At 42.0% G+C, this 13,628-nt stretch overlaps 1 protein-coding gene across 2 annotated transcripts in view; it reads right to left on the bottom strand.

The window, feature by feature from the left end:
- rap1gap2a (RAP1 GTPase activating protein 2a) overlaps positions 1-13,628 on the bottom strand; it is a 90,192-nt gene that overhangs the window by 75,928 nt on the left and 636 nt on the right. The gene's annotated exons all lie outside the window — the stretch shown is intronic.

Here is a 13,628-nt window from a genome sequence, read left to right as displayed (position 1 = left end):
TCACAGCCTTGAATGAAAATAAAATGCAGGTCATAACAGTGTCTGAGCACATCAGCAGCAGAGAGGCTCGTGTTTGAGACAGACTGCGGTTGAAAAAGCTGCTCAGACCGGTTCTGAGTGTTTATATTCACTATTCATGCTTCACTACATGCTGTTTGGACTATCAAGATGGAAAATCAGAGCGTTTCAAATCCACAACTTTGCAGTGAAGTTGCCGTTTACTGACAAGTGCAAAACCTTTATGAGGCAAATAAGATTTTTGAATGGAAACAGCAAAAAAAAGATGAATTTTTCATTTATTTGCATGTACATGAATATCACAGTGTGTGTGTGTGTGTGTGTGTGTGTGTGTGTGTGTGTGCTGCATTTTCAATGATTGCTTTACAAAGTCCTCACATGCCTTTCAAACCGGTGTTTTGACATTAATTCTTTAATCCCATTAAGCTGCAGGCATAACCTTGCAAAACAGTGTCAGATCTATTTCATGGAACAGCACACGCTCACAGCAGATGCACACACATTGTGCAAACACTATTTTTAACAACACTCATACACTGCCAGAATGTTCCAAATATAATTCGAATGCTTTCCAGGGTTTTTAATAACATCAACAACATTTCATTGAGTGTGTTTGTGGAGCGATGGAAATCATTTTACCAAACAGAGTCCTACATCTGAACGGCCACTTTAGAGGTAACTATTAGTAAATCTACTATATACATCACAAAATTTCCCATCTTCAACAGAAACAAAGCTGAATGAGGGTCTTTTCTTGCAGTTGATGGTTTAAAATTGTTTTGCTGCAATACTTTATACCGCTGCTGAACTGTCTGAACTGTCTGACAAATTGTCGTGTGTTAAACTAATAGAGCAGCAGGCAAAGGATCAGACAGAGGATGTCTGAAAGCCACATTTTGCCTGAATCACAGTACAAGTCGGTGAAACAACAGAATATGAAGTTCAGTCATAAATGTTATCCGATGGCCTCTCAAACAGCACATTTTAGAAGAAATATCACTAAATTGAACAGCAGTATTCAATGATAGTCTACTATCACTGTGAGTTAACAGTGCAAACACGTATTGTACTGTTACAGTTGTAGTTTCTAATTTGGATTTAAATTTTTTGACTTTTTTTGTTTTGTTCTTTTTTTTATACAAAGATTGTGTATTGTCAGTATATTTTCTTCTTTTTGTCTTCATTGTATTTTGCATGTGAGAGGACAACTGATTTCAACTTTAATGAAGATTCCATACATTTTATACTGCCACTTCTTATATTCCTAAAGTTCTTCATGCACTTTCTTTTTCTGAAATATGAAGAGTGAAATGTTACTGCCTGCCACGACAACCAAGGACACGATTAAGTTTACATCTGAATGATAAAGAATTGAAGCTCACAGAATATTTATCTTGAATGGGACTCATCTTGTCGTAATATCACCCCGAACACTGACAATTCTTCTCCTGGTTCTGTAAAAATGTCAACTCTTGTATAAATTCTCACCAGCAACTCATTGAGCCTGTGTTTTCCAGCCCACTGGTCTTCTGCACGGCTGCCTTCAAGACTGCCCGCTCTAACACACCTGACTGTAATGAGTAACCTTTAATGAAGCTCCCTGCAGAGCTTAATGCTTAATTACAAGCCCTTCATTTACTTTCCGCTAAATCTGGATAAGTCGCTCTGTTGAATACACAATTAGAAAAACCCTGCCGAGAATGTAACTTTCAAGCCAAATGCCTTTGGGTTAACTCTCACTCTCTCTGCTTTCAGTCCAACTTTCTGTTTTTCAAGAACTTTACGAAATAGGAGTGATCCTTTGTAGTGCTTGAAAACTAAAGCTTTATTTTGGGAGTAGCAGGCTTCGCCTCTCCGGGGGAAGACTTTACGATCCAATAGCAGAATAAATGTAACATGAATAATTGATTTTCACTGCGGGGCAGTGACTGCTCGTGGGAATTGTTTTTCATTGAGGGATTATTATCAACACTTTTATTTCTTGCACTCAGGCTACAGATGAAAGCTTCAGCCTCTCATTATGCAGCCTACCAGCATGTTGTTAAGCTGAATTGTTTTAATATTGCATTTTCAAGAAGACGGAGGTCTCCGAGGAACACTTCAGAGCAAAACTGGTGCAGTTCACGTTGGTATTAGCTGACTTTTCTAACTCTGTTTTGAGTCAAATAGATCTCAAGCTTCTTTATTTCTCATCCACAGTAAAACTTCTACATGTAATGTGGCGCTCTTGTTAGCCACAGGTTAGCTCAACCCCTCTGGCTGTCCCAGTGCCCTGAAGCAGGGCTTCAGCGCCAGACCAGCACCGACAAGGAAGCCCGCACAAAAACACTCCATCCCAGTGTGTCAGTGCATTCATCCCTGAATGGGCTCCCTGGCAGTTTCCTTTGCACTGCATCATGGGAACTATTCTCAGTCAAATGAGTGGAGAGGACAACCGGTAAGAGCTGGGTGTGTGTGTGTGTGTTTGTGTACAGTGTGTCACAGGGACAGCAACACAACAACAGACAGTGGGGCAGACACAAAGCAGCCTGTTGATTGTAATTCCTCCCTGAGCAGAGATGGCACAGAGTGAAACTGTGTTTTCACACACACACACTCACACACACATCCACGGCTGACAAACAGAGGACAGAGTGCGAGAGGTGTGACCCAGAGAGGCAGCCCTCCACCCATCCTTCCTTTTCATAAGTGTTACATTTCTGCATGGTGCTCGGCTCGATGTTAACACACTTTCTAATGCGCCTGTGAACATAACAAACCCTCTGACGCGCATCATGTATTCACATAACCACGTGCACAGTGTTGAGCGCACACAGTGCAAACTGCCTCACACACGTTATCCAATGAAAAAGCAACGTACCATCCAAATCCACCAAATGAGACACTTCTCCTCCTCCGCAGCATTTTGCCAGTCGGGGGTTTCCTCTTGCTCGCAGCCCCCCTCTCTCCTCTGAGGAAAAGTCTGCTCTTCTGAGTCTCTCTCTATTAGTGCTCTGTATACTCGCACTGTGCCTGCCTCTGTCTGACCGTACCTCCCTCCCTCTTTCTGCCTCTATTTGTCTTTTCTTTTTTTCTCCACCTGTCTCTCAAGAGCCGTCAGTTTCCTCTTTGCCACTTGACCGGGCAACTACTTTCCTGCCACCTAGGTCTTTGGCTTTCACAGGCGCGCTCTCTCTCTCTCTCTCGCTCTTTCTCTCTCTCTCTCTCTCTCTCTCTCTCACACACACACACACACACACACACACACCACACACACACACACACACCACACACACACACACACACACACACACACACACACACACACACACACACACACACACACACACACACACACACAATCCAACACACTGGCACACACAGGTACTTCAGTCGGGGTGAAGGGAGGAGCAAATTGAGGAGGGACTCCAGTCCTCCATCCGACTCTGGCTGTTTGTTTCACAAACACAGACAAAGAGCTACAGTCACAGCAGCGTCTGAGCTCTCGAATCACCTCTGTCACTGCCACCAAACACTCGTGGTCTGCTGCCCACACAGCCGTACACAAGGAAAAGTGCTCCCTTCCTGCGCTGTCCATTGGTGAGTGTGATCACACTCACATAAACAAGAAAAAGGTCACGAAAGAACTAAGAGGAAACAGTTTTCTGCATAATGCAATGCAAATGCCGCTGCTATAATAGGCTCTTTCATTCATCTAGTGTCCCCCCCCCCCCCATACAATTGTAATCTTTTCAAAGCATGTCGTCGGCGGCGGCTGTGTTCTATGGCAGATTCCCTACTGAGGAGGGAGATGAGATTTTCTTGGCGCACAATTTATACAGTATATTCTTATAAAGACAAGCACAAAGTTGTGCAGTCAGACCGCAAGTTCACACAGAAAGCCCTCATGTCGTGACCACAGGGAGTGTCTTTCCTGACACCCTTCCTCCTCTCTCCAGAGTTGACAGGTTCACACACTTCATATACGGTGAAGGAACTGAGATATTTCAAGAAAGCTTTGTCTCAAGAAGCCTCACGGACAGCACAGCCTGATGCAATGCTCTTCATATAGTTGATGTTTGCTCCATTAACCCACACAGAGACCTGAGGCAAGGCGCGAGCCTTCATAATAGAGGGCACGATTTCAGACTTTCTCACTGCTCACAGTGTGAGATTCAGCAGCTCGTGTTGCACTTCATTATTCAGGCATCTTTAAGACGACGGCAGCATATGAGCGCGTTTGTGCCGCATTGGGCCCTAAATAGATCTGCCCACATACTGCATCTGTATATGCCAACATATGTAACAAATTGCCTTTTAAAAAAAAAAAAAAGCCAGCTTTAAGCCCTTGAGACGAAAAACTGCTGTTTGAATTGGAAAGTGACTCTGTGTGCGTGTGTGGGTGTGTGCGCGTTCGTGCACACCCTGTCACGTCCCGTACCCTTCAATTACAGTGCGTACAGCAAACGACCCCCTGCAGCTTCATTGTATACAAACAGACCAAGCAGTTCCATAAAAAAAAAAAAAAAAAGCTGCAGGCTGACTCTGGTAAGATGCACACTGATATTTTTGAAAGATTAGTACTCGACCAGCGTTATTTTTCCCTGCCCGATTAGAATATCTTGCCTTCAGACATTTTGATGTTCAGAACACCGTTATATTTAATCAGGATAAATCACAGGATTCATAAAATCCTGTGATTTGGAAATGTTGATGCACTTTTATTTCTTGAATTATCTGCATGTAAGCCTTTTGCAGCATTTATGAGATCCCATAATTTTATTTTCTAAATCCTGGTCGTTGATACAGAGCTTGTGAGAAGCTTGTGAAATACTTAGTGGATCACGCAGCACTTAATTGTCAAAACCGAATGTGCTCCAGTTATATTCTGAGTAAAGTTATTTGTGAACCTGCAGTTTTTCATGATAACGCGTCATAATTGCTGTCAACGGCTCACCACACAGCAAGACTCAACCCACAGATGGAGCCAACCAGCAAGAGACGAGAGTCAACCCCGAAGCTGGTAAACTGCCTGCGTCACTGCTGCATCTGAAGTGACACTACCAAATATTTTTGGCTCCCACCCACACAGATATAGCACCAATCAGTCAGTCAGAAAGTAGCACCACCTGCAGAACACTGAGGGAGTGCTGCCACGAGAGGAAAATCAGACACCCTCTTTCTCCTCTAGCCAAAAAAAGAAAATGAGTTTATTAAAAGAAAAAAAACACTTCAGGGAAGTCATTTTGACTCTCGTTTCAATATGTTTCAGTGCAGTTCAAACTATTTTAAATTAGCCACAAGACAGCAGGGGCAGAGGTGGAAGTAACAAATTATGAATAGAAAAATACTTACCGTTTGTAAATATTTTGTATTTTTGGATCCTGGCAGTATATTGAAACATTAATCCATGCTTTTATAACCACTTGACCAGATTACTACAATAGAACATTGTGTTTTTGATGAATTATTTGGTGCGTTATTGATTATGTTGGTGTTCGTCACTTGTCTTCAGCTATCTCAAAATTACATAAAGATGGTAATAGATTGAATTTCAAGTATGTGTAGTCTATCATACTCAAATATAACCTATACTATGCAATCTACTTTTCCCATTTAAAATGTACAAGACTGCTTAAAAAAAACCCAACTGATTTTCCAATAATTGATTTGCATTTTTGTCGTCAAAACAATAGTTCAATAACTGTTCGAAGGGTGCTTTGTATTTTTGAGTGTTTTAATACCATTGTTACTTGCAATTGATGCTAACTAAAGCAGTGTAGTACCGGGGTGCGGATCAGTATTTTTTCAACCTCTGGTTGTAGAGAGTCATTGTTCGCTCATTACAGCAGGACAAAAAGGATCAAGAGCTCTCAGAGAACACCTCAATTCCCAGCAGCATCGCTTCAAAACAGGAACTGTTTTCCCAGTGGTCTTTCAATAGTAGCTAAATTTCATTTGGAGTGATTTCCAAATGTACCAAACACACACTTTTAATGGCTGCTGAATGTCTTCATGGCCAAATGCTTTTCAGAGTGGCAATCTCCATTATGTCTCTTTCTCTCTCTGTCTCTCTCCTTTGTTTCCTTGTGGCTGACAAGTGCTGCAATATGGTTAGATGGCACTGATTAAAAGCAGTAACATGATCTGTTGACACAATGCAATTTGCATTTTTGTGCTTCCTTCTCTGCACACAAACATAGGGAACAGCGCAACACTCAAATAATGAAGAAATTGATGGGGAATGCTGGAAATGTTGATATCGGAGTGTGTTCAATGAACTGCGCTTCAACAATGACATTATATTTGTGACAGTGATATTTTTGGATGAGGAAAACACAAAAACGATTTTGATTTAATGTGCCAAGCAGCAAAAATAAAACACTGCAGCGTCTTGCACTTAAATTATTTTTAAATGTGAAAAATGCTGCTGGAAATCCAAGAAGTGGGCAGCTAATGGTGCTTCATGCCACAAAAATGACTAAATTTGGCCACAGTGGAAATATGTTCTTTCAAGAAAATGCTCTAAAAACATATGTATACTGCCTGGCAGCAGCACCAGCATGCAGCAGCAGACAAACAGTGTGTAACAAGACCAGCTGGCAGACCAGCCAATGCTTCACTCAGGGGTCACTGGAGACCAAGATGGAAGAAACAGTAATCTGACTGCTCGTTTCTGCTGTACTGGTGAACCTTGTGGGTGCTGCACCCATGCGGGTCTCCGTCACAGCCGTTTCCGGCTGGTGGCCGAGGAGGCCAGGCCAACATCTCGGCCTTTCCTCCAGGGGTGTGTCCCACTGACCTGTGTGCATGCAGGTAATCGTTTATGTTTAAAAAATTTTGGAGGGGATGAGTGCTTTTGAGTACGGACACAGACATACTTTCAGTGAGTGAAGAGCTTTATTATCTGAGAGAGACTCAAAGTGAAGCCATGATGTCTCCACACTGAAAGCAGTCATCTGAAGTGGTTTGGGAATCTTAAACAGGGAGGAGGCCCAAGGGTCACCCAGGGGTCACCCTGGCTCTGCTGGAGGAATTATGCTTCATGGCTCATTCTAAAGTTGTAGGAGGAATATTTGGGGGACACTGCTGGAAAAGGGCCACTAAGTGTGAAAAAACTGGATGGATGTAAAGCTGATTGTTTGAATCCATCAAGAGAAAGCTTAATGTCAACCAAAGGGAAACAGTGCAATTCATAAAAGTACATTCACCATTAGCTTTACGAACCATCTAGCTATAATCATCAGTCATGCATATTGGAGGTGTCTCACTATGGCGATATCAATTCTGAATAAGTGTCATCATAAACAATGTAGACATGAACACAGCGTTCCTCAACGGAATTAATGTGTCCTCAAGTTGCCACAGAAGTCATGTAACAGAATATTTGAAGAGCGGTTAATTTTCTGTGCGTCATGGTTAAAAAAACTCGAGTGTGAGAGTTAGGTTTCTATTCCTGTGAGCACATTCGTCAGAGGTTCGGTTTATTATTCACTTTTTAACAAGGAACTGAAATGAGATCACTTGTCACACCCGTGTCTTCAAGTCTCAGGCAGAATCTGTCCTAAAATGTGCAAGTTGCCGTCACACCGCCAAATTCTGTTGCCACAGATGTTGGGACGTGGGCTGAGGGACGTCACCGTGCAGCAGGCAGTCGGGCGGCGCCACTGGGTCACTTCCCTTCTCTTCAACTGAATCACGCCACCGAGCAGGAGGACGGCAGTGGAAACGTGATGCCAATGCGGTTTACGGAGGAGAAATTGAAAAGCTATAAATCTGCCAGGATCAAGCCATCAACTTGTCAGGTGCATCAGAAGATTTGATTTTCACCCCACTGATGTGAGGCGGTACACACTGATGGAAATAACTTAATGAAAGCCACCTGTTTTTTGCATGGCTTGATTTCGAGGAGCGATCGAGCTGGAACGTATCATTTTTGTTTTCAGAAATAGTCATAACTATAAAACATTCTTGCAATACTCCTCTACTCATGTAACACTGTTCAAACAGCTTCGTGAAAGAAAATTAAGTATGTGGGAAAAGGATGACAGGGTTGTGTGTTTTTACACATGCACAAGTGTTTGTAAGGGAGAGAGATCGAGGTGAGAAACTGATACAAAAAAAAAAAAAAAACTGCGTCAAAGCCAAATTAAACCGTGACTAAACATAGCATCACACTGACTCCAGATTCTTCAAAGGCAGCATGATGTGGATCAAACAAAGACAACAGACAGACAACTTTTTAAATTTCGCAATGATTCTTTTACGAACTGTATTCCCATGTATCCATTCAACTCTTCCAGCCGTCTCCTGACTGAAGGGGAGAGTACATCCTGTAGAGGTCACCAAATCCACCACAGAGGGCAGCTGCGTTATATCACACTAGCAATTTCATTATTGTAAAAACCATGCATGATGGGAGTGCTGCAAATCTGCATTAATCCCATAGTGTGATGGGATTAAAACACACAATGTACTAGAATCACATGCTCACAGGTATCCATACAATCTATACATGCATAAAGCACATTGAGTAGTGCAGGAAACAGGACCGATAAACAATCTGAAAGAGCCATAGAGTTGCATTTTGTTTTGCACTCTGGCCTCATAAAGAGAAGTTTGGGGTTGGACTTGTTTGTGTAAAGTTTGCATGTTTTCAGACATGCACAGGTTTCTCCTGAATTAATTGCTTGCTCAGTGTGACTATGGGGATGTGAATCGGTCTAATTGTCTATTTGTGTTTAGCCTGTGACAGACTGGAGGTCTGTCCAGAGTGCACCCCTTATCCACCCATAGGCAGATGAAGACGCAAACCCCATGCAACTCTAAGTTCAATAAAGCATTACAGAAAATACGCAGGAGGATCGGCACTCTTCAGATCAGTGATATCAAATGTTTTCTTCCTGCAGAATTTATTTGTTGAATGAAAACCACTCCACAGTTTTTACATTTGAAAGACAACAAACTTAAACAGCAGAATACTGAATCTATCTGAATTGTAAATCTATAAAAGGATAAGAATCATTAAACCTTTGTAGTGTATAAATCTTTTTAAAAGAAGAGCCCTCTGGAAAGCAGATTCTGCACTGTTGTTTTCAGCTCATCAACACGTAGTATGTAGAGAGCAATTACTCTGCATAATGATGCTGTGTATATGAAAAGAATACACAGCTGTATTACTTGTGTATGATTATAGGATACATCCAGCCTCAGAAAGCTGTTCTCAGACGCCATTAATGCAGTTTCCTTTCATCTATTTTAGCTTATTTTTTTCTTACTGTCGTCCCTAATCCCTTCCTCAATAACCTTCCCTCTATCAGCCAGTGGTCTGGAGACGTGACGTTTGGTTTATTATTAGTTTTTCTCCTTCCTCGATGCCTCTCCTCTCTTCTGTCTCTCTCGCCACAATGTAATAAGGTATTTGGTCATTAGATGGATTCCCAGAGGGCGATACACATCCAGACAGATGTGAGAGACCTTTTTTTTTCCTTCATTCATCTCTCCCTTGCTGGCATCCTTCGTTCCCTTCTGTCTTTCTAATAGGTTACTTAGTCATATGAGGTTTTCCAGGACAGCTGTTGATTTCGAGACAGAGCTGATGCTCTGCGTTAATGGCGCCTGTCCCATCCACATCTATCCTCATCGACTAAAACACGCGCAGAGATGCACATCCAGACAGCTCAAACAGAATAAATCCGTCTGTTCAATCACCCGCAAGACGATGTCTGGAAAAGCAACAGCATCGTGAGAGGAATGCAATAAAAGAACAACATGTGAAGAAACAAAACTAAATCGTTTAGATCTGATAAGCTGCAAAGATATGAAGTGAAATTCACTTATTGCAATAACAGTGTGCCAAAAGATGGATGGCGTAAGGCTGCGCAGAGAAATGAGAAACAAGCAGCAGGTACAGACTCCTCGACTGAGAAACTGAGCAATGATGCTGAACCTCACAGCAACCAGCGATCATCACCCCACTGCCTGCTCCTCCAAAAAGTAAAAAGCAGAAACAGAGACACAGTTTAGCTGCTCTAACGGGGTTTGATGCTGAAATCGTATCAGTTAATTGAGATGGTCGTTTAACTATATGTAGCTTTAAGTTTCCCAAAGTGAAAAGAGGAAATCTTTTAGACTCATCTCCCAGAAGTAAAACGTTCTTGATGTTTTCAGCTGCTTGAAAAAGTTGAACAGTAAACACAACACAGCCCGGAGGAATTTTCCATTATATTTTCGAATTAAAAACATTTGAGACCTGGCTTTTGAAGCCAAACACAAACACTTTATTTTTATATGATCTGATAAGATAAGATTATCTTTATAGGTAATTAAAAAAAAAAAAAAACACTAAATGTCTCTGAAATTCATGCTTGGAACATACAGTGTGAAATTCCCCCTTCTGTCCCTTATCTGATCAGCAACACGATAACCAGAAGACCAGATAATAATAACTCGTATAAAACTCTTTACAACATAACCACGGCAGAACTGTCTCATGTGCTCAACCTTCAACTCACTATTCACAACAAGTAAGACATTTTGGCTGAATGCCAGACATCCACACCCTGAAGATATATAAGAAGATCTGTCCATCAGTTGCTGGCAAGTACAAATTTAGATTTCAGTCTTAGGACTTCATTCAGTCGATCAGGACTTCGACTTCACTCAAATGAATAAAAGACTGTGTGTAGTTTGCCATACATGTGTGACGCATTCGAATGGCAAAGACAGAAGATTAATAATGGAACAAAACACCTCACTGTCAAATAACAGACTGAAAAGGACTGATTGGCGTCTTTATTCAACAGATGACTCGACATGATCCGATAAGCTCATAACTTCACTTCATTAAGAGGGGCGACCTTGCCATCACAATGGTTGCTTTTAATCTACAGAGAGTAATAAAGTACAGAAGGACGGTGATATGCATTTCTACGGTCTACATTTTTTTCATTTCTTAAACTTGGAACAAGGTTGCTTTTTCACTCCATCTCAGTAATAGTGTCTCATCTTCTTCATGAAACCGTCCCCCTGCCTCAGCTCTATTTTTATTTTCAGACTTTCCCCCTATAGTTCTCCTCGCTGTTGGTGGATTTTAGTGAAAGTGACAGCAAACCCACCCATACACCCACCACCCACTCTTCCATCCCTCTCTCACACACACGCACGCGCACATGCATGCACGAGCTCATATTCATAAACAGATCACACTGCAGCACTGCAAGCGTTTATGCACACACACACACACACACACACACACACGCTCAGTCTCGTATTTCTATCCTTGTGGGGACCTTCCATTGACTCCCATTCATGTCTAGCCCCTAACCCTGACCCTTACCCTAACCCACACCACAACAAAGCCTAACCCTGAACAAATGTTTTTGCACTTTTACACACACACACACACACACACACACACACACACACACACACACACACACACACACACACACACACACACACACACACACACACACACACACACACACACACACTGTGGCTCCTCCACCCACGGCTTCCACTGTGCCTTCATCCCTTCTCTCCCCAGTCGCTCACTATTCCAGGCAACATTGATCAGGAAAAAAACCCCCAAAAAACACATCCATTTAATTCACATACTTTCTCCTCGCTGCAGCGGCTCTGGCGGGATATAGCAAGGAGGAACACACTGAAACAAACACACACACAGAGACACACACGAGAACCCACAGACACAATGACAAACACCCACAGGGGCAACAGCAAATGCTCAGCCCACACGGAAACAATTTAATCAGGTATATTCTGAGAACATGGCAATTTCCTCAAAGCATTTCATTTTCAGACTTAATAGGAAGACACAAATACAAACACCGGCTCCCAGCAAATACCCTCCACAGCTGGTGACTCATGTTCCACTAAAGCTTTCAGCAAAGTCAAAGCGGATGAGAGAATAAGATCAAGACAGTTTGCTTTTTAACAATTGGCCACTTTAAATGCTCAAAAATCATCAAGATATACATGGTTGAAATATAACGAGTGAGGTAAAAGAAGTAGAAACAAATGTGCTTGAAAAAAGTGACCGGAGCAGCAGGGATGAGGCATGAAGAGAGATGATTTAATGACCAATGGAGCATGTGTGACGGAAGAAAGATCGGGAGTGTGAGGAGGGGGAGGGAGGGGAGGGAGAGGTGAGAGGAGGGAGTGAGAACTGCTGACAGATCGAGGGATTCTTGAAAGGTGAATAATGACGAGCAGAGAAAAGAGAAGACAAGCGCAGAGGAGTTTTGTGAGGACAAAAGATATAATGGAAGAATGCACTGACGTTTATTAGCTATCAGGGGAACCACCTGAGGCTTGATGTGGAAAGAAAAAACAGTGTGAACTTGATGGAAAAAGGCCAAACTGAGTTGACAGAATAGGGGATAAAAAAATAAATAAAAATAAACTATTATAAACAAGACAGATTTACCACGTTTGGTTGAGCTTTTTCAGCGTGCTCAGTATGTCTGTGTCCATACCAATTTGAGTAACTGGGACAAATCCTGACTCCAGTCCATCTGAGAGGAACGGATTAGCTACCATCTATTTTGGGCTGGAAACAGCAGCAGATCGTCCACAGAGCTGCCAACACCACCAACATCCAGTCCACACTTCAACTATGGAGTATTTACGCTTGGAAGGTTTGATGTGCAGGTCTGCGACATTGAAAGTTCTCATTTAAATTTGAAAGAGGGAACGATAAACACATTTTCTTTGCACACATCGGAACATGCAAAGTTCCTCTAAAGATCTCATCAGGAAGAAGATTCAAATCAGGAAACGTCCTGCTGCGATTTAACAGCACAAACCACCGCGACACCAACACAGGGCTTCAAATGAAATACACAATTACTCTGAAAAGTTACATAAATAAATAAGTTATTATGAGTCAAGCCAATATAAGAGAATCCTTTTGGAATGAGATAATTGATGAGGGACGCTCATTTTACAGGGATGCACCATGTGGAGCATGACTTGTGTCATATTTGGTTTCCTCAACTAAACCTTTATTCTTTTTTTCTTAACTTCTTCCAGATTTGGGGAAAACAGCTGATTCTAAATATCTGAAAGTGATTCTTTGCAGTAATAATATGGTCGATGATGATTGTCGCTTCCTTTATTGAAAAGGATACGATGAAACTCATCACCAGATGTCCTGAAATGTGTTGAATGATATTGTCAGATACTCCACGCTTCCTCGGAATAAACAGACTCGTGATTCAAATAAACATCTCAGTGCTTTCTTTCTTGGCGTTGCACGCAGCAATGGATCCTTTTTTCCTTGGCATTGGACGCTTGCTTGCACAGATTACACACACACACACACACACACACCCTTTACTGTATGCATATTAACATGAAGGAGGGCCCCACTGGCACATGGCAAGAAAATCCAAGCATCCATGAAAACATTTGGCAACTGGCTCACACACAGATCAAAACACGAACATCTCACATATTATTCCGATGCAGTCTCTTTCATCCAGTATAGCAACGCAAAGCGCCTTCATGTGGGTAAATGTTAAGCCTTTTTCTTTGAATTTCCTCCTGTGGCATCAACAAGGTGCTGCCAGATAAATTTATGAAAAGAAATGCTGCTGTTATCTACC

Source organism: Salarias fasciatus, chromosome 14, assembly GCF_902148845.1.
Source record: "Salarias fasciatus chromosome 14, fSalaFa1.1, whole genome shotgun sequence".
NCBI classification, from domain to species: domain Eukaryota; kingdom Metazoa; phylum Chordata; class Actinopteri; order Blenniiformes; family Blenniidae; genus Salarias; species Salarias fasciatus.
Note: the sequence above shows the minus strand (reverse complement) of the source record. Positions and strands in the feature narration are given on the sequence as shown.